The sequence below is a fragment of the Rattus norvegicus genome, chromosome 6 (genome assembly GCF_021556685.1).
Source record: "Rattus norvegicus strain SHRSP/BbbUtx chromosome 6, alternate assembly SHRSP_T2T, whole genome shotgun sequence".
NCBI classification, from domain to species: domain Eukaryota; kingdom Metazoa; phylum Chordata; class Mammalia; order Rodentia; family Muridae; genus Rattus; species Rattus norvegicus.
The window spans coordinates 26,212,555-26,240,357 of NC_141539.1; the positions used below are offsets into that span (position 1 = coordinate 26,212,555).

The 27,803-nt window shown below is 41.2% G+C and overlaps 1 protein-coding gene and 1 pseudogene across 9 annotated transcripts in view; both read right to left on the reverse strand.

The window, feature by feature from the left end:
- The window catches only part of Rasgrp3 (RAS guanyl releasing protein 3), a 98,557-nt gene that overhangs the window by 39,210 nt on the left and 31,544 nt on the right, over positions 1-27,803 (reverse strand). For 4 of the 9 annotated variants that reach the window (XM_087553052.1, XM_087553053.1, XM_087553056.1 and 1 more), the window contains one exon: positions 629-761. The exons of 3 other annotated variants lie outside the window; for them this stretch is intronic. The gene's annotated coding sequence lies outside the window, so the exon portion shown is untranslated. 9 annotated transcript variants of the gene reach the window in all.
- Positions 14,216-14,804, reverse strand: LOC148005090 (large ribosomal subunit protein eL32 pseudogene; annotated as a pseudogene).

Sequence of the window (27,803 nt, forward strand, 5' to 3'; positions counted from 1 at the left end):
AGGGTACACCCATAGTCATAAGAAGAATTCCATACCTCTTCTAGGACAGCACTTCCCTGATGTTTCTCTAATGTAAACTCCATTAGTACATTTAAAGGTGAGGTTGAAGAATTAGGTAGACATAGTGGGATATGACTATGAGTAGTTCTGTAGGCCAAGCCTTAAAAGGATTCGTGAGTTGCTTGGGAAATGTTAAGTTCCCCACGGGTGGTTAGAAATAACCTGCACTAAAGACCTGTCACTGCTTTTGAAGCTGTATTTGTGAACAGTGAAGGATCTGATATGTAATGGGCCAAGTGGACTGGGCTATTGGGTTACCATCTGTCCCTGCAATCGCTAAGCCTGTCTGTGTCTCCACTTATCCTTTGTCTCCTGCACATTTACCTGTGATTACATTTCATTCACGTGGGCCTTATTGTGTACACGAAGGCCTTTTCAAAAACAAAGACTCTGCCATGTAAAAACAAGGGCATGTATGCTTTAAAATGGACAGTGAGGAAAGGTGATACCTGTAATCTTATGCAAACTATAGCTCTCATTAATGTCAGGTGTGCTTCTTTCCGTTTGCTGGGCATATTCAAGGATGTTTCTTGTGTGATCAAAATTGATTATTTTTAAAAGCACTTACAATCTATTTTCATATTGATAGAGATCCAGGTCTGAAAAGATGCCAAGGGCAGTTGTCATCCCTGGGAAGGGCATGGGGGAAGCAGACTGAAGAACTGGTTCATTCAACTCAAATGATAAGGGCTCTGGAAAACCTGAAGACAATGGCAGAAAAGAAGCTAAAGTTAATAAATGGTACCCTAAAGAGTCTGTCTGGGTCTGAAGATGCCCAATGTTATTCCCTAAGGTCTATGTGGTGTTGGAAATTTAGTGTGAACGTCAACCTTAAAATCAAATAAGAAGGGAACGTATTCAAAGTAACAATTTGTTGGCAGAGAAAAGGCCCAGATGGTTAAAGCGTTTTCTGTGAAAGGCTGGTGATCTAGGTTTAACCCTCTAGATCTAAGTAAAAATTGAGAGAGTGAACTGGCTCCCCAAAATTGTTCTTTGATCTCCATACAAAGCCGAAGTGTGTGGGCCCCAGAAAAATAATAAATAGAACTTAATTAAAAAAAACTTGCCTTAAAACAACTCATGTGGTTTTTTTAAGTTCTAAGCACATAGTTTAAAATTCTACTTCAGTTGTATATTTATCTCTAAGAAGCATTCACTTGAGAGTTCCCAAGAATTGATCCCAAACGTTCAAAAAATTTCAAGCACTTTGCTGTCTAAACAACAACAACAAAAGGGGGCAGGATATGTAGTAGCCATTTATAACCATCCAAGCAAGAGATGATGCTGTTTTAACCCGAAGATGGACAAAAATAGGTTGATTGCAGACTGTATATTGAAAATAGATCCAATAAGAGATTCAATTGATCATGGGGAATTTACAGAATTTAAGAAAATGCCAGCATTTCTACCTAGATATCGGGCTGTGTTATAGTGGCAGTCCCATGCTCAAGGAACTTTCATTGAGTTCATTCCTCAATGAACAAGAAAGTTCATTGAGAAAAATGATGCATTCATTTCAGCCATGTAGACTTAGCAATGTGTACAGCACTCTCGGAAACTTTAAGCTGCATCTGAATTACTGTCAGAGACTCCAAGTTGGGGCTCAAAGATTAAGTGCTAAAAGTTAATAGGGGGAGGAGTTAAGTCAGTGAGAAGTTAATTCACACAATGCTCCTGAAAGGACAGGGGGGATGGATGCAGGCATTGGTGGAAGGATTGGACTTAGGGAAGTTTGGTGCAGCCATGGAAAAAAGGAGGTAGATGGATTTTTCACTCTGATGGCTAAATAGTAAGGGAGCTCTTGTGTGGCTATGATAGATAATGATCTGAGATTTATCAACAGAATCCTTGAGACACTAAGAGAAAGACACCAAAACTCCCACCCAGGGCAGAAACTTGGTGAGTGCAGTGACATTCAGTATTCTTTGTCCTTCATGCTATTGTAGCTTCCACTTGTGTGATGCCTCTGGAATTATTTTGAACTTTCTAGAACTACTTAATATGAACAAAATTAATTCTGAACAAAAGGTTCTAGCTTCCTGCTGCTCTGATACTGTCATTCTCTTTCTGCAAGATTAGGTCACAGACAGAAGGCAGGGCTGCCAGAGGTCCTAGCTAATGTTTCCCCTCTCCCTGACTGACTGGGTGACAAGGACATTAAGCTCCAAAGGAAAATCAACAGAGATAATAATAGAGACGTTATTTCTCTCTTAATATGTGAACTGATTCAGGTAATTTCTTCTGGCAACTACAATCTTAGCCACCTGCACTCAGTTACCTTCCCAACCAGCCCTCTTCCCACCTCCCTGGCTATCATTACACCCCCTAGTACCTTCATTACCTGTTGTCTTTCAAAAGATTTAAAATAAATAAATGAATAAAAACTTCAAACTGGCACTGCTATTCTCTTCCCAGTCCACACTTTCTAGTTAGAGTTTAGAGTTTTCTTTGGCCTTTTCAACTTGGGTCTTGTTACTCTAGATTTTCACCCCGGTGCTTTCAAGTCCATCCCTTGGTTCTTTGGCTTTCTCCTTCTACCCTGTCTCCTCCCATCAGTCACTCTTCCCAGCATGCTCATCTGTTTAGTTCTTATCTCTGTCAAAGCAGGGTGGGTCACAGACCTACTAGAATAGTTTGAACATAGGGAATTGGCCCTGTGCTTACAGTGAGGGTAAATCATTGCACATGGGCCACAGTAGATGCCATGAAGAATAAAATCCCCACACTTATGGATGGCTAAGCTTTAGCCCAAAGGTCATTTAACCATGACAACAGGGATAGCTATAGAAAACAGTGTATTCTCCAACTCTAAAGCTAGTTTCCATTCTTGCCAGAAAAATTTAATAACATTTCCCTGGGCCTTAAGCTATGTCCTATCTGTTCATTTCTCATTTCCTTCTAAAATATTTTACTAAATTAATAAGATATTAACTAATTTTCATGGGATATTTTGTCCTGAATTAAAAAACCAAAGCAATAATAGCTTTTAGAAATATCACTTACTGCTGGCAATATATCATGCAAGCTTGTTATATCTACTTTAATTAAATTCAAAAAGCTAAGTATTATTCTCTTTACTGCATAAATAAGGATGCAGAGGCCTAAAGAGGCTGAACCGATTGTCCAATAGCATATTATTCCTAATTTCCAAAGTCCAGGTGTGACTCCAAAATTTACCCCCTCAATGATTTGTAAACCTTTTAGCCTGCTAAATCCATTTCTAAACACAGTGGAAAACATGTGCTCACTGTGCTGACTCCTAAGCGTGTATCACTGGCTGTGTTGTCTGTAGATGAATGAGCTTCATTGTTGCAGCAGGCTTGGCAATGCAGGGGGATGCTGGTACCAAGTACCAAACAGGAGCAGCTCAGAGCTCATCTCACTCACAAGACTGAGCTGCATTTGGGGCAGGGATGGGGGTAACAATAAAATAGCAAAGTTCAGCTGTTGCATTTTTCTTAAGTTGCTGGCATTTAACATTAGTGGTCAAACTATCATATTTAGTGCTAACTCATGCAAGTTGAATAAGAAAGTTCAGGGGAAGCTCTAGCAGTAAATCATGAAACACCAAAGTCCAACTAAAGGGTACTTTCCTGGCATTTGGAAGGAACTGAGCATAAAACAAAGCCATACATACACACGTGCTGTAGACACTTGCGGGGGGCGGGGGGGATGACATCCAGACCATTTATCCACACCCAAGGATCATGCTTTATTATGATAAGCCCATAATCCAACTGAAAATAACATTCAAAATTGAGGCTAGCAGTTAGGAAATGTTTTACCCCAGAAATAAAGATTTGAGACTTTGGAAATATATATGAATAAAACTATATACATATATAATACATATATAATATCATATACATATATAATCCTTATTTTCACCTCAACATGCCAATCTTGTCTCACAGTAATTCTGTGGGTGGTCCTAACACTTTAGAAGGACACTTGAAAGGGTCATCACAGTCCTGCATTCCTTTGACTGTTCCACTTATTTCAGAGGGAATTTGATGGTGGTAGTGGTGAAGGAGGAAGGGAGGAAGAGGAGGAGAAGGAAGAGGAGAACACAGAGAAGAGACCATTTTTAATGTTTTCTGTGGCAGTAACTGTTCTGAGCGCCTTATCCCAAACCTTCACCTCCCAAAAAGATCCACGCTGGAGGCCCTGTCCCTCCCCAGCACTCCAGAAGTAAAGAAGAGCAGCTAAAATCTCCTTACTTGATTTATACTAAAACACGACGAACTCTTTGTGAGATGAATTCTGAGTGATCCCTTGCTGGTTTCTCCCGTTCTCCCAACTCATCCTCAACTCAGGGCCTCACACTTTCTAGGCATCTGCTTCACCACTGGGTCACATAGATCGCTAAGGCCTTCGATTTAATTAAATAACTGATTTTTTTAAATTGGTTTTCTGAGACTGGGTCTCAGTATGTACAAGCTGACTTTGAACCTTCTGTGTAAAGCAAGCTTCTCTAGAACTCATGACTCTCCTACTTCAGACTCCCAATTCTCAGATTATAGGCACACTCCACCACGTCTGCCTCAGTCTTTGAATTTTGAAAAAGGCACAAAACAAGCCAGGAGTGGTGGTAGTATGCAGGAGGCTGGCTTAGGTCTAGGAGTTTGAGATGAATCTGGGCAATGTAGCTAGATTTCAATCTCAAACACAGCAAAATTGTATAAATAAATAAAAACAAAAAAAAAAAAAAAACAGGCGGTCCTTTCCAACTTGGGCTCAGCAGAGTTGTTCCCACAAAGAAGGATGGCAAGAAGAAAGGCTGTTCTGCTATCAACGAGGTGGTGATCCAAAAATACACCGTCAAAATTCGCAAACACATCTAGGAAGCATGCCCCTCTGGCACTCAAAGAAATCTGCAAATTTGCCATAAAGGAGATGGGGACTCCAGATGTGTGCACTGACATAAGGCTCAATAAAGCTGTCTGGGCCCAAAGAGTGAGGAATGTATCGTATGGCATCCGAATATGTTTGTCCGGAAAATGTAATGAGGATGAAAAGGAGTCGCCAAAGAAACTGGACACATTGGTAATTTCCACTCCTGTTACCGCACTCAAAAACTATAAATGGCGAATGTGGATGAGAATTGAACTGCTGACTGTCAAACAAAGTTGCAGAACTGTAAACAAATAAAAATAAGAGGAACAGGTCCTAAAATTAGGAAGACAATCATCAGAGAGAAGAAAGATACCTTGTTTTGGAGGGAAAACAGGAAGAGTAATGCAATGTATGTGATAGTTACACAAACCAGAAAGCGATTGGGAAAGAGGGAACCAGGCAGAGTGGGATAGGGCACACAGGAGCAAACAAAGTACAATGATGCATGTGTAAGAAGATGCTATGATGAAACCCATCAGTTACATGCTAACCTAAATACTGAATCAAAAAAAAAGAATAGGGGATAGAGAGATGGCTCGGTGCTTAAGAGTACTATCTGCCCTTACAGAGGACTTGGGTTCAATTCTCAGTACCTAGATAGTGAGTCCCAACAAACTCCAGCTCCAGATCATCTGTCTGATGCCCTCTTTTGGTCCCCATTGGCACCAGGCATGCATGTGGTGCATAAGCATACATAGTAGGCAAAGCACTCATGTGCAAAAACTAAAATTAAATTAAAACTTGAATAGCACATGGGGTCATGGAGTGCTTTGTTATTACTGATTCTATGACCTCAGCTATTTTATCCCGACAGTGATAAGTGTTAAAAGATTAATTTGTCCCATCCTTTTGATGCCAGTTTCATGTGCACAGATAATAAACCCCCAAAACCTGGAATGTGGGTTACTTTCCTTCTCCAACTGTAACTGTGCTACGGTAACATGTAAGTGAAAACATTTGTTCCTATTTAGAAATCTGCGTGTCAATGGTACTCTTGTGAGATGGCAAAAATCTCAGTTTAAATTGCTTCTGAAGTAGGGATTTGGAGCTAGACTTTTTATTGGAACTGACTAAAAGCCAAACATGCTCCCTCTAAAAATATAGTGTCTTTCAAATTCTCTCTTTGCTTTTAGTTACATTTAGACAGCTTGAAGCATCCAACTGGAGGGTTTCCACAATGACACTGTTGTTCTCTTTTTTTATTTCAGATGTTTATCCTACCACAAATATTCATTTTCCTCTTCCTTTCTTTCTTTCTTTTTCTCTTTCTTTCTTTCTTTCTTTCTTTCTTTCTTTCTTTCTCTCTTTCTTTCTCAAGACAGGATTTCTCTGTCTTCTCTTTTTCTAAAAGAAATAAAAAGTCCGAAGAAGTTGTGACACTGCTCATCCTCACATGTGATATCCCAACCAACTCCCTTGCTCCGGAAATCACAGCACCTCCCTATGGAAAAGAAAGCATAAGTTACTAGAACCTTCCATGGTATCTATCATCGGTCCCATGTAAATTCTGTAAAGTTCGCTAAAGTTACCCAACGGGAAGGGAGTCCCTCCACCTTCCTCACCAGAACAGAAGAGAGTGTGGTTCTAAAATGAAGTCCCATTCCCAGCTGCATTTCCAAAGTTTTCTATAATGTAGAATGTAGTTTCCCATTAGGACACTATTAGGATGCAACATATGTACATAGGGGAGACCAGGAAGCTGAACCAGGTAGATCTCTGTGGGTTCATAGAGAAGGAAACTGTCAACTTACTGCAAAAAACTTTGGGATTTCTCAAGCATTTAGAGCAGTAGTTCTCAACCTTCCTAATGCTGCCACCCTTTAATTCAGTTCCTCATGTTGTGGTGACATCCAACCAGAAAGTTATTTCATTGCTACTTCCAAACCGTAGTTTTACTACTGTTATAAATTGCAATGTAAACATTCGATATGCAAGGTATCTGATATTTGACCCCTAAGAGGCTTACCAACCATAGGCTGAGAACCACTGGTTTACAGGTTGATGGTGTAGGTTGGTAAGATTAGCTTTCAAAACAATGTGCTTTCTAGAGCCAGGAATCCAGTGGTGACTTGTAATCTAGAGATACAGAGAAGGATAGAAGGAAAGGAAGCTAGATTGTCTATGAAATAACCAACAGAGGAGAGTGAGAACTGGGAAGGAGAAATAAGTCAGACATTTAAAAGTCATGTTGGAATAGAAAAATAACCACATAAAGACATCAGACACATGTCTGGATTGAGGAGGGGGTTCTCAAAAACTACAACCTTGTTTCCTGAGGGAAACAGATCCGGTCAGCAATATAAATCATACAAAACAGAGAGGAAGTTGGTTTCTCAGAGTGCCAACGTCTGTCTGGAAGCTTCAGGGAGTTGGATAATTGCTGAAATGTTTGTATGTTACTGCCAGGTTAAAACATGCCATGGGGGGGAACAGCACTTTTACAAACAGTAAATGACAGTGGACAGAACACAGGGGTGGTGAAAAAGAAGCTCATTTTCGGAGGAGCAAGGACAGGGCTTCAGTGGACCTGAGGGAAGGGATGGATCTGGGGAAAGGGGTTGTCTTAGGGTTTCCATTGCTATGAAGGGGCACCATGACCAAGGCAACTCTTATAAGGGGCAACATTTAATTGGGGCTAGCTTACAGTTTCAGAGGTTCAGTCCATTATCATCATGGCAGAAAACATGGCAGCATCCAGGCAGACATAGTACTAGAAGAGCCATGAGTTCTATATCTTGATCCAAAGGGAGCAGAAGGCAACCGTCTTCTGCAGGCAGCCAGGAGGAGACTAGAATTCCACAATGGGCAGCATAGGAGACCTCAAAACCCACCCCACAGTGACGGACTCCCTCCAGCAAGGCCACACCTCCTAACAGTGTCATTCCCTTTGGGCCAAACATTCAAAAACATGAGTCTGTGGGGGTGGGGATGGGGTCACACATATTCAAAACACTAGGTCTGGGGTTAGGGGTTTAGCTCAGTGGTAGAGCGCTTGCCTAGCAAGCGCAAGGCCCTGGGTTCGGTCCCCAGCTTAAAAAAAAAAAACCTGAAACAAAACACTAGGTCTGAAGTAAGGGGTAGATCTGGGGCATGGGGTAGAGCTGAGGTAGAGAGTGGACCTGGGGTACGGGGTAGACCTGAGGAAAGGGGTAGACCTGGGATAAAGGGCTATTTATGGAAGGGTTTGTATGCATGGAAAAAACCTTAGAGCGAAGATTTTACATGTGCACTATCCCTAACATGTTTTAATTGGGAATTCACATTCCCACTTTTTAACAATGCTCCCCAGAAGCTTCCAGACAGAGACAGATGTAGGCACTCTGTGAACTGATTTCCTTTAAGTTTTGTGTGATTTATATTGCTGACTGGCTGTTTCCCTAGAAGAACAAGACTGTAGTATTTGAGAGTCCTACTCAGAAGTGTGTCCTGTGATCATTTACAAAGATCCACTGGGCTCCAATAGAGAGGACAGACAAGCAGAAAGTGTCTAGCACAAGGAAGGAATGTGCACACACTTGAGTAATTCCCATTCATTAATTCCCCTTTTATGACCCGCCTCGCCCATCTATTCTGCCCATTTCCTGATCTCCTCTAACACTCTTTTACTACATGAAATTCTCCATCTTTTTTGATCAAAGTTCATGATCAGATTCCAGGGGAAATGCTTGCCAGTTATTAACATCCCTAAAACCATGCCTGAGGGTGGACAATACAAGGAACTATCTTCACTAAAAGTCTCGTGAATGGTTCTGCTAGTCACAGTAAGGATGCTGAAGAGTTAAAATAGTAACTGAAACCAAGCTGGTAGCAAATTTAGAACCAGAGCACAACAGCTTCTGCGGTAATCTGTGGGGATTTTACAAGTTCCCACAATGGCTGACCATTGCCAGTTGACTCTTACCGCATCATCTCATTTATGGCAGCCCCTTTTCAGTATTAGCTTCTAATTTATAGCCCAGGAAACAGAGCGTGTACTATAAGTCTAGTAGCACATGTTTTTAATCCCAGCACTTCAGAGGCAGAAGCAGATAGATCTCTGTGAGTTCATGGAGAGCCTGGTCTACACAGAGTTACCAGATAGCCAGGATTACAGAAAGAAATTCTGTCTTAAAAAAAAAAAGGAAGAAAGAGAACATATGTATTGATCTTATTACTTAGCTAATCTTATCTAATTATATTCTTACTAATCACACAAACATTCAGTATCCACCAGAAATTTAGCTAAAAAGATAATTCCTCACTACTAACTTCAACATGTTACATATAACTGAAAAGTACCAACTACAATGTTGAAACATCTCATTAGTCTGGTATTACACTCTTTTATTGTTCCAGAAAAAAAATGCAGGGCTGAGGAGGTGGCTCAGAGGGTGGAGTACATGCCACATACGTGTGAGGACCTGAGTTTGGATGCAGAACCCACATAAGCCAGGGGTGGTAACAAGTGCCCCAGTTGTTCCTACTGTGAGATAAGAGGCAGAGACAGGAGGATCCAGGCAGTGCATAGCATAGGCTATCTCGCCTGGGGTGCACGGCTGCAAACAGAAAGTCCAAACAAAGAAGAAGGCAAGAAACGGACACCTGCGGTTGTGCTGTGACCTGCACGTGCGATATGACATGTGCATGCCTGCGGTAATACACAGGAACACACAACACACACACACACACACACACACACACAGAGAGAGAGAGAGAGAGAGAGAGAGAGAGAGAGAGAGAGAGAGAGAGACATAGAGAGACAGAGAGAAACAGAGAGAGAGAAAGCTACCCTAAGAAGACTCAATGACTAGGAAAAATACCAAAAATATCTGGAATTGTCTCTACATAGGAAAATCAAGAAATACTTGAAACCCGACGTGTACTGGTTGTATGCATTGCAAATAAATGCATTGTCATTTTTGGTTTCTTTTTTTCTTTTCTCTTCTCTTCTTTTTAAAACCTTCCTGCTTCAACCTCCTCTTGAGTGTGTTGGCAAATGCACCCATGTATCACAATGCCCAGCGAGGCTTATTTTTTTTATCTTGATACTTTATTTCCTAAAATTTAATGCTTGGCTTGGTGAAGGCCACTTTAATAAAATGTGAAGAAAAGCCAATCACCTACTTTTGTTTTTAATCTAGAAAAATCTCTTCTGTCATCTAGACATTTCTAAGCTTCTGTACCTTGGGTGTAACTCGGGCCATATCTGAATCATTCCACCAGGTTTTTAAACTAGGTCTATGTGGATGGTAAGAGCTCACAGGTTCAAAACCACAACCCCGCTTTACGTCATCACCCCAAAGTCTGTCTCTAATGTGACAGAGGCGAGGTGTGGGAACACAGAGCCCGTAGAGATATCACAGATACTGACCCCAAGCACCTTTCTCTTCGCACATTTCCCCCCTTATCTGAGAAAACCTCTTTAATGACAGATAATAAACTGAAAGTCTCTTCACTCTTTTCTCTGCAACGATGATCATGTACACTAATGAATTCTTCCCCCTCAGCCTCACAGACTACAACATGGACGTCTTTTGGAACAATGCATCCCATCGCTCTATTTGTTGCTCCTGCCGGCATTAAAATTTTCCAGTTTTTTTTAGCTATTTGTAAAATGATATGCAACCCCAACCCCCACATTACCATCTAATTTTTTGTATTCTTGTAGGAAAATCCAGGTCTGTGTAGTCTACCTTTGCTAGCCAGCAAGTGCCTCCCAGGCTTCCTGGATCTTCACTACCCTCTGGTGTCCCCTGAGGCTGAGACCAAGTCACTTATCATTCGGTAAATGTGCCTTTCCTTCTTTGGTAGTTTTAGGAAGGGAACCTGGTACCTGTTTGCTTTTGACATTTCCTTTGCCAGTCCCAAGCTCAGACTTACTGAATGGGCCTCTAACATCCCAGATTCGAAACTAGGGAGGACCTTTCAGGATAAGGAGCTTAAGAATGTTCCTATGTGTAGATTAGATGAGGAGGAAGACAAGGTCATGACTGTGCTTACTCAAGCTTCCCCTCCTGCTTGCTAAAAGGGAGGGTCAAACTGTAAGACAAATGTCATCTTCTCCTGGGCACAAAGCAGGCTTGGAGACTTCTGCTTTGTTTGTGGAGAACCACTAGGCTAACAAGGTATTATTTATTTGCACTCATAGTATCCTTTTTTAAGATTTATTTATTTCATGTATGCGGGTACACCGTGGCTGTCTTCAGACACACCAGAAGAGGACATCAAGTGCCCATTACAGAGGGTTGTGAGCCACCATGTAGTTGCTGGGATTTGAACTCAGGACCTCTGGAAGAGCAGTCAGTGGTCTTAACCACTGAGCCATCTCTCCAGCCCTATAGTTTGCATTCATGGTATCCTTATATGTCTATATTACCACAAGATTTGCAATTCCCTCCTATTTCTGTGGTTTTTCTTTCCTAGTCGCAGACTGAAGAGAGAGTTCAGTGGATAAAGCAGTTGGCACACAAACATAAATCCTAAAATTTGGATCCCTAGCACCCACATGGCAGCTCGCCTGTAATCACAGTACTGGGGAGACAGAGGTAAGAGATACCTGGGGTAATCTGGGAAACTAGATTAGCTCCTGATTCTGTGGGAGACTCCGCCCTAGTAAATGAAATGGAGACCAGTGGAGAAAAACACCCAACATCAACCTCTGGCCTTTGCATACACATGAGCACACGCATCTGCACCTGTACATGCATGCTTCCACCACACGCATGTACATCTGCCAACAAGTTCTCGCTACAACGGTAGTCACTAGTGAATCACTTGGGTTGACGCCTCTTGACATTTCCACAAGTATAGTCTAGGAAGATTAAAATAAAGCAATGCCCATTGACTTGAGCTACCTTTAAAAGCCGTACCTCCTTGTGCTTAGAGGCAAACATCTTCAGTTCTGCACACGATATAGAGTATAGTGTTCTACTCCATCAGCTTCCTCTTCCTGTTGCTCTGTCTGGACTTGTTAACTACAGCTAGGGATATCTGACTTCTCCTTGCAGGCTCTAGGAAGTCACACTCCCTACTAGGGGCTTTTCAGGATAGTTTCCTGTGTGTCATTTATAGCACATAAATAAAACAGAGTCACACGGAATTGCTGACTGGAGAGGCTTAGCTGGTATTCTTCCTTTGTTGCTGTTTATTACTCTAAGAAGAGAAACCAGAAAGGACAGGGCAGCTGCAGGATTGAACCCACCACCCAGTTTCATCTTCCTGTTCATTTAAGTTTTTTGACAGTGTTTTGATGTTGGCCTTAGAAACTAAACCTCTAATTCGGGAGACTGCAGTAATGGAGACACGAGGTGCCTTTCCATTTTCCAAGGGCACTTCTACCTTAGTTAAGAGGTTAGTAACCCTATTCTAAAAGAATATCCCTATGGACAAAATGATAATGATTGACCCATGTTTAAGCACTGAGTATAGTGACTGAAAGAAAAATATTCCACTGTAGTAAGCTTTTAGAACCCAGATTTGCATGGGGTGGGGGCGGGGTAGTAAGAGTGCCTCTGAGATACAAAATGCATACCAAAGAAGGCTAATTTTGAAGTAAAGCACCTAGTCACAGAAGTGTGGATTTTCTATCTTGAAGTTGTCCATTTGTCATTTGGATAATGAGAGATGACTGAGCTATTTGCTAAGGTCATGGAACGTATGTTCACTAGTCTGACATCAAAGAAATTTAGCTCTTTGATTTTGCAAAGGTTAACCTGACCTGGTTATCTTTCCTGATTAAAGAAAGTGTTTTATCCACCAATCTAAAGTGAAGGGGAGTGGGGTTGATAAAGATCCACTGTCTCTAGCTAGTGCATTCTGAAACTGAAGCCATCCTGGGAAGTTTTTAAATGATTGAAGGGGGGTGAGCTTTGGAGGTTGTCTCGGAGCTCAAAGTAGGTTCTAGCACAGACTACTGCTTCTGCAGCTCTGAAGCTTGGGTCCTCCCCCTCTCTATCCATTTGCTCCTCTCACATTGAACCAACAAGCCACTAGCTATTGGGAGACTCCCTGATCTGTCAGAATTTGGATTAACTTATCTACAAATGCACTTTTCTGCATTCCTGTCTCTAAATTCTACCCACTTCAGGCAGGGACAGCTATCTCAAGAAGGATAGGGGGTCCAGGTAGCCCAGAGGATAGACAAGCTTGCTGTCAGCCTAGAGACCTGAGTGTAATGCCTAGAACCTGTAGGGTGGAAGGAGAGAGCTGACTTTTACAAATTGCTCTCTGACTTCCACACATGTGCTATGGTGAACACACACACACACACACACACACACACACACACACACACACAGCATAAATGTAATTTTCAAAACAAAGATAGAGCTTAATCAGGAGCAAATGCCTCACCATTATTCCCAGTAACATTTTTAGGGCTTGGGTAGCTCCGATCTTAAATTTGGGAAGATATTTCTCTACCTTAGAAAAGGTGCAGGAAAAGACCTGCCCTTTGTTGAACGGTTGGAAGACAACTTGAGAGGACTTCTTCCCAGTGAGATGAAGCACCACCGAGGAAGAGCCGCATTGCCAGAACTAGAGCAAGACCTCTCTGTGTGGCCTAAACACCGACTCTGCCAGTACTAACTCATCGAGCCAGAGATGGAGAGAGGCAGGTACTGCTGCCTGCCCCTGATCCTGTGCTTTTAGGCCTCCGTCTGCCTCTCCCCCAACCACAGGTTCCCTAAATGCATGGCACCTCTCCCTAAAGAATCCTCTTTCTTCAGTCCTACTCTTCCTTTGCCTACATTGTGAGGGTGGGGGTGTGCAGAGCCCTTTACAGGTTTTCCAAACATTTCAAGGGTTTTTGTTTGGTTGGTTTTCTTAATAACTACCCAGAAAGAACCAGCTATGGGTTTTTTGTTTGTTTGTTTGTTTGTTTTTTTGGTTCTTTTTTTCGGAGCTGGGGACCGAACCCAGGGCCTTGCGCTTCCTAGGCAAGCTCTCTACCACTGAGCTAAATCCCCAACCCCATGGGTTTTTTATCTTTCTGGAATCAGCAACTTTCTTTTAGAGAAAATAAGCACAGATAAGTCCTGCACTCCATAGGCAGAAGCAACTGTATCTCTGTGAGTTTGAGGGCAGCCTGGTGTACATAGTGAGTTCCAGGACAGCCAGGGCTATATAAAGAGACCCTGTCTCAATAAACCAATACATATACATAAATTATATGCATATACAAGTACATATACAGATATACATGCATATACATATGTATATTCATATACACATACACATGCATATATAATACACATATATATTGGCTTTACATAATATCTACCTATCTACATATATATATAGATATATATATATATTGATATTGCCTTTTTGTGGCAGTTTTTGTGGTTTTATTTGAACACAAAACAGGCACGCAAGCCATCAATTCATTTTCTTCCCTGCATAGCCTGGCGTTGGGATTGGTGACTCTGATGGCCAGCTGTGCTGCTCTTTCTAAGATGACTTTTCGGTTCTTAGAGGACACATTGCGAGCAATCTCAGCAGAGTAAGATTTATTGCACATCAGCAGCACTTCAAGCTCCTTGACATTGTGCACCAGAAACTTCTGGAAACTGTGAGGCAACACGTGCTTGGTTTGGTTGTTACTCCCGTAACCAATGTTGGGCATCAGGATTTGGCCCTTGAATCTTCTCCGCACCCTGTTGCCGATGCCTCTGGGTTTCCGCCTGTTTCCCTTATTTTCACATATCCATCTGACTGGCGTCTGATGAACTTCTTGGTCCTCTTTTTGACTATCTTGGGCTTCACCAGAGGCTGAAGGGCAGCCATGATGCCTCAAAATAAATGGTAGCCACCTCACAGACAGCACTGAGGAAGAAAGAAGTATTGCTTTTTATATATGTATACATACATATTGGTTTATGTATATGGTTTTTGTCAGCACACGTGAGTGAGTGTGTGTGTGTGTGTGTGTGTGTGTGTGTGTGTGTGTGTGTGTGTGTACCTCAGTGCATATGTGGAGCTCAGAGGGCAACTTGTGGGAGTCAGTTATTGCTTTCCACCATGTGGGTTCCAGGGATTGAACTTAGGTTCTCAGAGGTATCAACCCAAGTAAAGATTAATGATGGGAAGAGAAGAGTATAAGTAGAGATATAAACAACATCGAAAAATAAAAAACCTTAAAGTTCTCTGATGAAGACATAGGGATTCCTTATGTCATTTACTTTTGTATATGTTCAAATAGTCCACAAAAAACCTGAGTTTTGTGGTCGTTTTTGTATTCTCTTCGAGGTAAGGTCTTACAAAGTTGCTCAAGTTGGCCTTGAACTTCTGATCCTTCAACTTCAATCTTCTAAAAACGTTTTGTTCTTTTGTAAGTTTTAAATAAATCTCAAGTATATTACAATGCTTCAGCAAAGCAAACTGGAATCTTGACCATCTGGAAGCATCTCTCTTCAAGTCCTTCTCCACTCTGCCCTCCAACAATATTCAGCTCGGCCAAGTTTGATGTGATTCTTGGAATAAACTTTTTCAAAACAGCCTCCTTTTCTTCTCAACAGTAACGGCCTGATAGAGTTAAACCACTTCCTGGACTGCCATAGTACTCTTCTTTATAGACATATACTCAGGCATTGCCATGTGCATATTGTAATACTTTAAAATGTATGCATAATGAACAAGGTGGTAATATTCTATGGAGGGAAAGTCCAAACCATTATCCATGTTTGATGTTTAAAAATATCAAATGAATCATCTTGTATGAAAAGACATTTTGGATTTTTTTTTAAAAAAATTCCTTTTGAAGACTTCTGCTTGAGGGGATCTGTAAATTAGACTGTATTTATTAAGTCTTTAAATAATTTAGACTTACTAATATCTCTAAATTTAGGGAGTAATAGTCCAAATGACTTTCTGAATTCACGAATTTCTAAATTTATCTGTCTTCCATGAAGTTGGCATGAGATAGTAGACAAGATAAGTTATATGATAAGTTATAAGATAAGATAAAATAAGAATGTTTTATGCATGCTGTATTTCATTAATTTTTATAGATGGATAGATTGGTCCTCAATTCTTACATTTTACTCAGTATCACCATCACTAGCTGAAGTCAAAGTTCTTGGAACTTTGAAAGAGAGGTTGAAGAAATATAACACACACACACACACACACACACACACACACACACACACACACACACACAGGTCAAGAGATATCTTACATTGATTCGGCTCCTGATGCCACTTGACTCTGCTAGCTATCAGTAATAATGGTCCCCAGAGACATTTTATGTGAGTACGACTGTCCCTCTCAGTGCCAATGCTGTCTTGTCTTATAAACTTAAATACAGCTCTCAGTCACTTTTGGAGAATTTGCTAGGCCCATTGTCGTGACCATTCTTTCTACCTGTCATCATCAGGGGCTGAATTCTACAGGATCACTCTGTACAAGGCACAGAGGATTACAGTTGAGAGAATAGTTCAGTAATGAACACTGAATGAGTATGTTCAGGGTAGGAACTAAAAAGAGACATGGGGTGTGGTTGTGAATCCACAGAGACTGAGAATGTTTTTCTGCCGGGTAAAAGTCTACTAATGGAAATGGCAAATGTATTGGTCATGATGCGACATCAATTTCATGACAAGGCCAGCAGTCTCCACTGCACGATGGACATCCATCCCATAGACAGCATCTGTTCTAAACCTTGGCAGAATGAGAGACAGCATCATTATGTTAAAAATGCATGGGCATTGCTTCTAGCTAGAGTCGCATCCTGCTGGCCTTTTAAAATGTAAGTCACTCAACTTTTCTGAAGTTTGTTTTCTTCTCTTAAAGTACACTGCTCACCACAATGCTATCTACTTTCTGAACAAGGTAAAAGCAAATGTTATTTTTTTTGCCCTTCCTACAGCAGGCACAGTTTAAATACTACAAAAGAAACACAGAGGCAGAGACATCTCCAGATCAAGACTTTGGGGAGAGAAGTGGGTCACAGAGAAACCTGTTCAACCACCCTTCAGATTGGCCACTTGCCCATGCCACAGAAAGTAGTGATCTCTAAAACGGCCTGCCAACTCATATGATTTTTGAGTGGCAGGCATTCCATGCATACATGAAATACTTTCTACTTTGAGAAAGCAGAACTGAGACCTGAGCAAATTCCAGTGTTCATTCAAATCGAACTTGCAATGTGAGTATCTCAGAACCAAATATGGATGTGCTTGGTTCTTCAATTTAAAACTACTTAAAATTCTTGAGTGCTTAGGAGCTCCAGGAGTCTGTACTAACTTGAGATTTGAGAAGGAGCATCCTTCTGGTTACAGTGAGAGTTTCTACAGTATGTCTGGGAAAGGAGAGACTTCTCCCGAGCTCCTTAATTCCAAGTCTAAAGTATTTTTGCATCAGGGACCTGCATGCGCAGATTTCTAGGCACAACTCTCTCAAGTGCCTTCCAAGGTTAATTTACACAGAAGACACCAAGGAAGCCTGGTGCAGTTTGGATTGTTGAATGGAAAGAAAATGTCCTAAGAGCAGAGGAGAGAATGAGTCGGTTTGGAGGCTTGGAGGCTGACTGCAGTAGATTGATGACTGTGTCTAGGTCCATTTCTAGATCATCAATATCCCCTTGGGCTAATTGCGTAGGTCTCTGCCACATTACAAATACTCCGGGGGGGTGCAATTAAAATCACTTACACATTCTCTAATGCAGTTACTTGTCTGTGGGGTTGAAAAAATTAAGCAGCGGGAAAGCAATAACTAAAAGGAAGCTCTGGGAGTAGATATAAATTCCCCATGTTATTTTCCTTCCATGCATAGCTCTCTGCCAGGTTGTAACAGGAACATGTTATTAATTAAAACTCTGACTGTATTTATAATCTTAAAGCAAATCAATGTCATAATAATGTGGCACCTCATGAAGTAGTGATAGTTCAGCTGATTAAGGGAAAAGATGGGACAACATTTGGGAAAAAAAGAAGCCTTCAGGAAATAAAAGTACCAATCCTATTAAACAGAAACTTAAAAGATATTAGTATAGCTGTAGCTACCTGAATCATATCAATAACTAGATGTGAATAAAATCCTTCTATTACAGTAGGCACAATCACGATTTCTTTGGATTCCACTGACAGAAATGAAGTCCATAATGATAGAACTATAATCAACCACTTCACTGTCTTTTCTTCTTTTAAAAATGTTCCCTTCTATGCTCTTGGAAGGTGCAGAAAATTCTCATTATTACAATAGCCAGTAAAAGGGAAAATACCTTTTGGATCAGTTTATGAGTCAGTTCAAGATCTTTTTTTTTTAGTTTAAAGAAAGTAGCCTTAAATAATCATGCTACAAAGGTTATTATAATGGTTCTTATTGCAAAACATCATGCATTTATATTTTCCCTTGATATTACTATGGATAGCTGCACTCATAACCACTAGACATCACATATAGCTGTTTTTATGCTCTTACCAACATATTGATAATGGTGTTAGCCAGGAAACAATGAACATATTAGAAAACTAACCAACAGCAGAGAGTCTCGATTAGTCTATCAATCGAAGACTCTTTCTACTGAGCAACTCACCACACGGAGAAAAATAATAAGCATGTTGGAATGCACTCTTGCTCTCTGGATGTGTGGGTGTTGTAACCAGCAGAATTGCCAACGCTTTGGTGAGGCAAGAAGAATATATGCAGGCAAATAGGCTGAATTCTTTTAAACTTAAGCAATTAATTATATTATTAACTTTTTTTTTTGGTTCTTTTTTTCGGAGCTGGGGACCGAACCCAGGGCCTTGCGCTTCCTAGGTAAGCGCTCTACCACTGAGCTAAATCCCCAGCCCCTTATTAACTTTTTATATCTCAGAAGTGGGCCTTCTCGAGGGTGTTCCATCATGCCATTGTTGATGGAACTTCACCCTAACCACATCAAAGAGCAGAATGATGGCTAAATTCCGCTACAAATATCATCCAAAGCCAGTATTTTTGTGTCTGTGACTAAGAAGGACTTATTACTCAAGTCAATGGCCCATAAAACCTATTTAATGCCACCAACAATACTCATCAGTCAGCATACCACAAACTAGTCATAAACTAATGCCCAATAGAAGATAATGACAAATTATGACATCTTTCAGTACAAAAGACAATTCAAAGTGCACTTTGACGACGTAATTGAACCCTGTCTTCCCCTGGATGACAGGATAAACAGAGACATTCCTGGGATTCATGGTTAATAGATTATTTACACTGTGTAGAATTCTGCTACGTACTTCCTCTAGGACTGTGGACAACTTACTTACATTTTCTCATTCTCAGTCTCCTCTCTGTAAACAATGGTAATGATGCTGCTTACACCCCATACATGAGACTGTTGCAATGCAAGAGAGTGCCTAGTGACAGTGAATGCCCATGTAAAAGGGCATTCTGCTGTTTCAACCCCAAAGAGGAATTCAAAGACCAAAGCACAGTGACTTTACATACCACAGACTCTGAAAGGACAAAGGCCATCTGAAATAATAGAACACTCAAGACTTTAGATGTCATAAAGTAGTAATGACAACCCAATGGCTAACTCGAAAGTAAATGAACAACTGATACAAAGGGGAAAGATGGTACCATGGGGTTAGCTTTTGGGAAAAGGTGTCTACAAAGCATACAATCTGCCAAGACAGACAAAACTTGCTCTACATCATAGACTTCCATTCCCTATTGTAAGACATTCAAGAAATCAAGCATTTGAGATCGTTTCATATCAGCTCCACAGTATGACTTAAGAATGATGTCAAAATTCTGAGTCTATTCTCTGTGTCTCTGCCTAGCATTCACTAAATTATGCCATTTCCTTGAGGGAAAAAAAGCAGTTTCCATCAAAGATTGAAGCCTTCATATCCCCAAGGTTTTATGTTTATGAAGTGCCACCAATCAAGTATTTACAGTATGTTTTTTCAAAGTAGTTGTATGTGTATTGAACACCTATAATCCTTTTGCCCTTTTCATTATTCCTTAAGGACTATAGAATAACAATCTTAAGTCACATCCCCAAGTGAGACATAGATGATTTAAGTCACACAGGAAGATCAGTGTAGGTTATATGAAAACACTATGCCACAGAACAGGGAGGACGGGGCACATAATCATGCATGGTGTTCATGGTGTCCTGGAACTTATCACCTAAGGACACTAAGGGTCAAGTCTATTCTCACTAAAGGTAATTCTCAGTGTTCCAGTTTAGAAGACTACAGGGAGAAGTACTACTGATTTGGGCTTACTTTTGGAGGGATTGGGTGAGTAAAATTAAAGATCAAATTTTGCCCTTTTTTCTATAAATAAATTGGTCTTCAAAATATGTAATCTGGTCATGATGACTTTGGAAAAAACCATTTATAATTTTCTCAAGTCATCCATGTAATGGCTATTTACTCAATGATCTTCCTGATGGCCTGAAAGGTTTTCCCATTCCCCTGTTCCTTATATATTACACACAGTCTTTTTGCTCATCACACTTCTGACATTTAGCCAAGTGAAGGGATGGAGAGAGGCAGATGAAATTTATTTTAAAAAAAGATTCAAGAAGTAGCTTTCTGTGAAGGCTCTACCTGACTGATGACCCAGAAAAACCACAGGTTCACAACTGGCGAGTGAGACAGCCAGTGTCTAGGTGCATAGCAAACCATAAGATGATAAGACTCATAGCAAAACATGTGCAACAGTCATCAGAGCTCCTCCTACGCCACTCCCTGCCATACCCCTGCCATGGAACCCTTTCTATGCTGAACTACACAGACATAAGAGTGATCATACCTGCACAGGTGCGATGTTTATTGCACATTGATCATACCAAATGGTGGGCGGAGCTGTATCTCTTTACATATGGAAAACCTGTTTGCTATTGAGTCAGTCCTTGGCTCGTGGTACTTTAACTTAATAGTTGTTTCAACTGGGTGATGGTGTGATATCTGTCTTAGTGGTATCTATATTGGACAACTTAATGGGTGGCTCTTTGGGAAGCAGAGTGAAGGATTGCACTGTTTTATGAATAAGCAAATAGACAACTTACTTGAACAACCAGCCTTCTAAGTTGAATCATACAATCAAGACTGAAAAAGAGTTTCTCCAGTACTGACAGTATTTGTTGCTCAGCATGGGTGAAATGGCCATCCTCCAAAACAAACAAACAAACAAACAAACAAACAAACAAACACAGCAACCAAATAAAACCCCAAAACCAGGAGTTACAGGGAAAAAATGATGGAAAAGCCATAAAGCACACTGTGCTGTGCATTCCAGATAAATAACAAGCTCTTAGTGCTGGATTTACCAACAGAAAATCTTCGTTGTGAACTGTTTCTCAAAGAGAAAAAAGTACACCATCAGTTAGTCTGGATTGGGACTGTCACAGAGCAAACTAGACTTTCCTTTTGTTGAGAGTTTAGAAGGCTATTGCGTGCATGTGCACACACACACACACACACACACACACATTGTATATCTAATTGTATTGGGATGGGGAACACTCACATTGCATTTCCTGGGACCCTTAAATGAAGGATTTACATACAAATCCCACCTTTAAAAAACGTATATGGTCAAGAGCCTGACCCCTGTGTCATTTCTGCTTATACCCAAGCACCTTCTGAGCCTCAGTTTCTTCAACATACAGAACATATGCATGATTCTTAAGCTGCAATGGGGTACTCTCTTGATAAACCTATCTTAAATTTAAGCTACCATTAGTTGAAACTGAATTCAACAGCTAAGTATTGAAAACAGCACAACTTGGCAACAAGGTGTCCTGTTGAGTACCAGTTGTTTGCTCTTCTGGTCATCTGACTAAATGAGAGCTCTAGCTCACACTGTTACCAAGCGTGTGAAGAAAGGAAGGTCCAATAAATGGCCAGATTGGGCAAAGACCTAAGATCAAGATTCAAAGCACAGTTCTCACTGAATTTCTGTCACATTCACATAATACAGTTGTTAAGTCAAGGTACCGTGAGCAAAAGACTGAGTAGGCAGCACATAGCATTACCATGCATATTCTATCAAAGCATATACACCTGTACACACCCTTTGGTACTGGGAATGCATAATAATCATACGCTATGCTTATTAGTCTTTCTCAATGATCTCCTGTAATAGCAACAGAAGCCTTTGGTATTTTGTTTCTGCATTGGGATATATTCACTACAGTAGCAAAATGTACTGCAATTTCCTCATCTCCATAATTCATGTGTTAAACTCAACATTGTATAAGTCATATCCAGATCTGAACTTTTTCAACATTATGGTATATATTATTTGCATGTAAAATTAATGAGTTTTGAATGACTTGTACTTTAAAAAGTTGACTTATCACTGTCTGACTTGTTCAAAATCGGTGGGTTTTCAAAACCTCAGCAGTTGGATGTGTTTGGTGGATAGGAGGTGCTGTACCACTGAGCTCCACCTTATCCCTATATGTTATCACACAGTTGTCTCAACAGAGGACAGTCCTTAGATTAGACTTCAATAGACATTGCATTTTATTATGGGATGGTCTATCATTCTGGAGATATAATTTCACTGAAGAGTTTTGTTTGTTTGTTTCCCCACTGTTAACCTGTGGAAAATGTGAACTCTAGTAAACAGGAGCTCTCACGAATGCCCAGGCAGCAGCAGCCTTCTGAACTGAGACAAGGAAGTTACAGGCTAGACAGGGAAGTCACAGGGAAGATACCAGCTGGCTCCGAGACCTCACAAAAAGGCATGAAGATAAACAAAGAACTAGAGCAATTCTTTTTCTCCTTGGACACTCCACATTTGGCAGATTCTTCCACATCGTAAGGAAAAAAAATGAGAAGAGCTTCTGGTGTCAGCCTAGCCTGCATAATTCTTAGTCCCTCTTCACACACAAAAGGTGAGGTATAGGTGAAGAAGACTTTGTGTGCCCTCAAGCAAAGGTTGCAAGCAAATCGAATAATTTAAACCCTGAGAACAATCCATCAGTCATCCTGGGGAAACTGGACTTAAGAGTATCCTAGGCTCACCTCAGGTGAAACACCATCTCATGGGGCTCCACATGAATGCAGCCCCCTCTCTTCCCTCAGGACTGTCCACATTACTCGAAAGAGGAACATGTCTGATATACTGTGGCTCTGATCCAGAGTTCTGACACCTTTAGAAGCTACATCACCAATCAGGCTTCTTTCTGCCTACTCTTCCTTCCACTTGGGTGAAAGGTCCCTGAACAATAGCTCAGCCCCACCATTCTTCTCACTTGGCTGATCTCTGCAGAGCAAGCTCTGTCACAAAACATGTTTATAATCCACCTTATAAACGAGGAAAAATAAAAACAAAAACAAACCAGAGGGGCACAGAACCACTAAAATAAGGAGGAGCTAAGACAATTATAAGTGTTAACTTTAAAGTCACAAGAGTTGGGTTTATGGAAGGAATGCACAAAGTTTAGCATTCAATGAACCGGAAAGCATGCATAAAACCCAATGCAAAGTTTGATTGAAGTGTTGATTTAGAGGTACACTTTACAGACTCGTACACACTGTTAAGTAAACCTCTTTTCCTTTCTTTCAGAATTGACTAGGAATGGCCAAGTCAGCCACGGCATTAACTCACCAGATATTTTAAACAACTATGTTTTCACGTTTTGGTGGCAAAATGTTAATAAAATTCCAGCTATTGGCTCCTATCTACCAGTTCATTACTTTGTGATTTAAATCCAGGCTATGAACCTAAAAATAAATCCTGGATACCTAGGAATTCATTTCTTTGTTGGACAGGCATCCAATATTTCATTCTCAAAGTCAGGCAACACTGTGGCTACAAAGAACACATTCTTTAAAAATTAGTAAAAACACAAACTAACAAGTACAAATAAATGTCCTTCTAGAGTGTCACAGGGTACCAAAATCAACATGAAATAAAAAGTTGGTAACTTGTAACACACACACACACACACACACACACACACGTCTCTGGTTACTTACTGGGGTAATTTTGTCTTCCTCACACAAGCGCTTGGCCTGTCTAGCTGCCAAGTGTGGAGCAGGCAGTAGCAGCTGTTTCCTTCCAGCCAGGCTGTGTGTCTTAACCAGTCATATGCACCTCCTGATAAACACCGCGCGGTGCCAGGAGGTCAGAAACTGAAGATCATTCTTCTCCCCCTTGGCAAACCTTCTCCTAAGCTGTGGGTTGGCTCAGCCCCTTGATTAGCATGCAGGGCAGCGCATTCCACCATTTGTTTTCTTTTGGAGACAAATGGCCCAAGAGCTGATAAGTCACACAGGAGGGCAGATCACACACAGCAAACAGAAAGCTAGCTGTGTTTGCTTGGGGGTGGCAAGGCTGAAAGTCACCACTCTCCGGTCTCACTTAAGTTGTCTCTAGGGTGTCTAGTCAGCAAGAAAACGGAACCAGGAGTTCAGCCAGCAGGTGGTTGCTGTGTAGGCCAGATGCCCTTAGAGCACATCAATCTGCTTGGTTTCATTTTCTCAGAACTCCCGGCTCCGGTATGTGTGGTTCTCTATACAACTATGGGGACTGTCCAAAGGAAGGCAAACTTTAGCCCTCTAAGAGTATTTCACCGTATCCCCTCCCCGACCTGACCTACCCCCTCCAGGGTCAGGTCTGCTACTGCAGCCAGAGATGGCCAGTGACAAGTACCTAAGTGTGGAAGAAGATCTCATGCAGTTCTGTCAAAAAAGCCAGAGGAAATGATTTCACGTGGCTTCAGACCTTACTTCCACATAATTGCCTGCAGTGTCAACATTCTGGGGAACCACAGAGCAGTTGAGATTGGCAGCCAGGGTGGCTGGGAAGAGAAATGATCATCTTGCAGACATGCTGCTGACCGCCTGTGTTCTGGGAGGCTGGAGCAGCATTGCTCACAATGGCGCCCATGGTGTTGGATTCATCCTCCCCACTGACTTGACTTTCTCTTCTCACCCTTGCCGTCTTTCTTTTCTAAGAAAATTCTTGGAGTATGTGACTTTAGCTGTCTGACCTTGACTCGCTGACCTCTTGGAATATCTGGAATATCAAAGTGATGTTTCCTAAAACTCCATTGGAACTTGCCCTTCGGGGAAGAGTGGCAATCTGGCTGAGAGTCAGCTTATTTGGGAAAGAATAAGGAAAGAGTGACTGGAGTCCCCCAGCGACGCGTGAGTCACAAATAGACTGTTCCACTGCCAGCCTTGACTTTTAACAAGTGTTATACTCAGTACTCTTAGTATAGGAGCATGTTTGGCCAGTCTTCCAAACAGGGGTTCATCTTATAATTATTTGTAGTGAAAATTAAACCAGAAATCTCCTCCTGTATAAAAGAAGGGGGAGGGGGGAGAGGAAGACAATAGATTTCTCAGTTTAATTTTTTACGTACTTGTGAAAACTCAATGTATACATGGAAAACACTGGAAATATCAAGACCTATCAGTAAGAGTTTAAAGTCAGCAATAGAAATGAACTCCAGATCTGGGGATGTAGTGCCCTGAGATGGGTCACCTCCAAAGACTTTTCATTCCAGTGTGGATGACTCAGTCACCATTCCCAAACAGAAAAGGAAGCCTGCTAATCACTTGAAGTACTCTTCTGGCTTATTTATACTCCATGTTTACAGTAACAGAAACTTCTGGACCCAATGACACATACCAGTCACTTCATCTGCAACCAAGTAGGTCGATTATTCTGATAATCCATTATGAACCACATGGTCAAGGAAAGAGAGACTTCTGGAAACTATTGAGTGACTAACAAAGCAAACAATATGGAGATTATTTGCCAATTCTATTTACAGCCAAGGCCAGACCCTAATGGTACTTCTGAGGTAAAATGTCAACATGGAGAGCAAGGCATTGACCCTTACTACTTTGGAACTAGTCAGATGATTGACAGCTCAATAATGATGTCATCTTCTAACCTTGCAATGGAAAGAACACTTTTCTAACCAACTCGCCTACAGGTGCCCACCATTTCCTTCAACCCCACAGTCTTTTTTTCTTCCTGGCTCCCCTCCCACCTGGCGTGATTCTGCCCACCTGTTGTGATTCTCCCTATCCAACATACCTGTCCTAGACCCTCACACCTGTTTCCCCCTCAGCACACCTGTCTCCTGCTTAGAACACCTGTCTCCCCCTCAGCACACCTGTCTCCCCCCTCAGCACACCTGTTTCCCCCTCAGCACACCTGTCTCCTGCTTAGAGCACCTGTCTCCCCCTCAGCACACCTGTCTCCCCTTCAGCACACCTGTCTCCCCCTTAGCGCACCTGTTTCCTGCTCAACACATCTGTCCATCTAGCTGTGCCCACTTGTGTGGCTACTGTGCCTGAACCATACACTCTCTCAGATTTGTTGCTCTTCCTATCACAGCTCAGTTTTTCTTCACAATTAAGCTTCTGGAGAAACTTAATTATCTTCCTGTTATCTTCCTGTCTCAAATCTCACTAAAGGCTCAGTCTGCTTGAGGGCTGGCTTTTCCTGCCTCACAGATGCTGCTTACTCTACTTGGCTATACGAGCTATTTTTGCTCTTATCTTACTTAACTTTGGGCTATATTTGACCCAGCTGACTGTGTGGTGCCGAAAATGTCCTGTGGCTTCCACGAAGTCTCACTGCCACTTCCTTTAGCCTTCTACATGAACTTCCTTTCTGCCTATCCCTAAATGTGCAAACCCTCTCTCTCCTACTCCTGTTTCTCACATGTTTCATGCATGCTGGCTAACTTGCCTCTGAGTTCTCTATTTATGACATCTATGTCTCTTTTAAAACTTATCTATGATTGAAGCCTCTTAGGGGCCATGGTGACATCTCAGTTTATGTGTCCAGAAACTACTAGAACCTTGACAGGCACTGTTTGCCACAATCTTCCACAATCTTACTTTTGTTCATTCTCTCCCTCTCTCTCTCCTCCACCCTCTCTGAAAAAAAACAATTGTTTCCATAACCTTAAAATTATTTTAATCATGATCAAATCATTTAACTATCAATAAAATGCTTTAATCATGGCTATAAAACCCTAAGTTATAATGAAACATTTAAATATTTAAATGGTAAGATAATTTTTGTGTGTATAAACTGTTGCTCCACTATAACCAAAATAAAACCACAAATGTCAAAAAAAGAGATGAAATACAGAAGCACACAGATAAGTGAAGAATAACGTTAATATATGAACAGTATTGACAAGTAGTAGCCAGGCAGACGATAACAATAAATATTTCACAAAAGAAGAAGCCGAAATGACCAACATGCATCTTCCTTACAAAGGACAAAGTAAATGAAAATAAGATATTATTTGACAAACTTGACAAAAATTAAAAAAAAACAATAATAACTTCCGATGGTAAAAGGTTGTTAAGACAATGGAAACTTCTCTAGTGTTCTGTTAAGAATGTATGGAGAAGCCCAGTTGGGGGTGGCTCACTCCTTTAATCTCAGCCAGAGTTGGAGGCAGAATTGGAGGTGGGATTGAAGGTGGAGTTAGAAGTAGAGTTGGAGGCAAAATTGGAGGCAGAGGCAGATATCTGAGTTCAAGGCCCCAGTAGACTCTACTGAGTAAGTTCCAAGACAGCCAGGGCTACACAGAGAAACACTTTCTAGAGAGAGGGATAGAGGGGTTATGCAAGAGGGGAGGGGAGGGAAGGATATAGCTGGTACACCATGTGAGGAAGCTAATTTTGTAATTTGAGGCAAACACTCTTTAAAATGTGATTTCCTTTTACTCGTCAGTTCCTGTTCTAAAAAAAAGCCTATTCCAAGAGAAGACTATGGATTGCACAGCTGTGCTGCTGCTCCTTAGGGTACCCTTTAACCTCTGAGTGCTCAACGGGGCTGCATCGGTGACAGTCCCTTCACAGGACACAGTGCTGTGCAACCGTTGCAGAAGAATGACGTTCAAGTTTATTATTAACCTGGGAAATACCTGG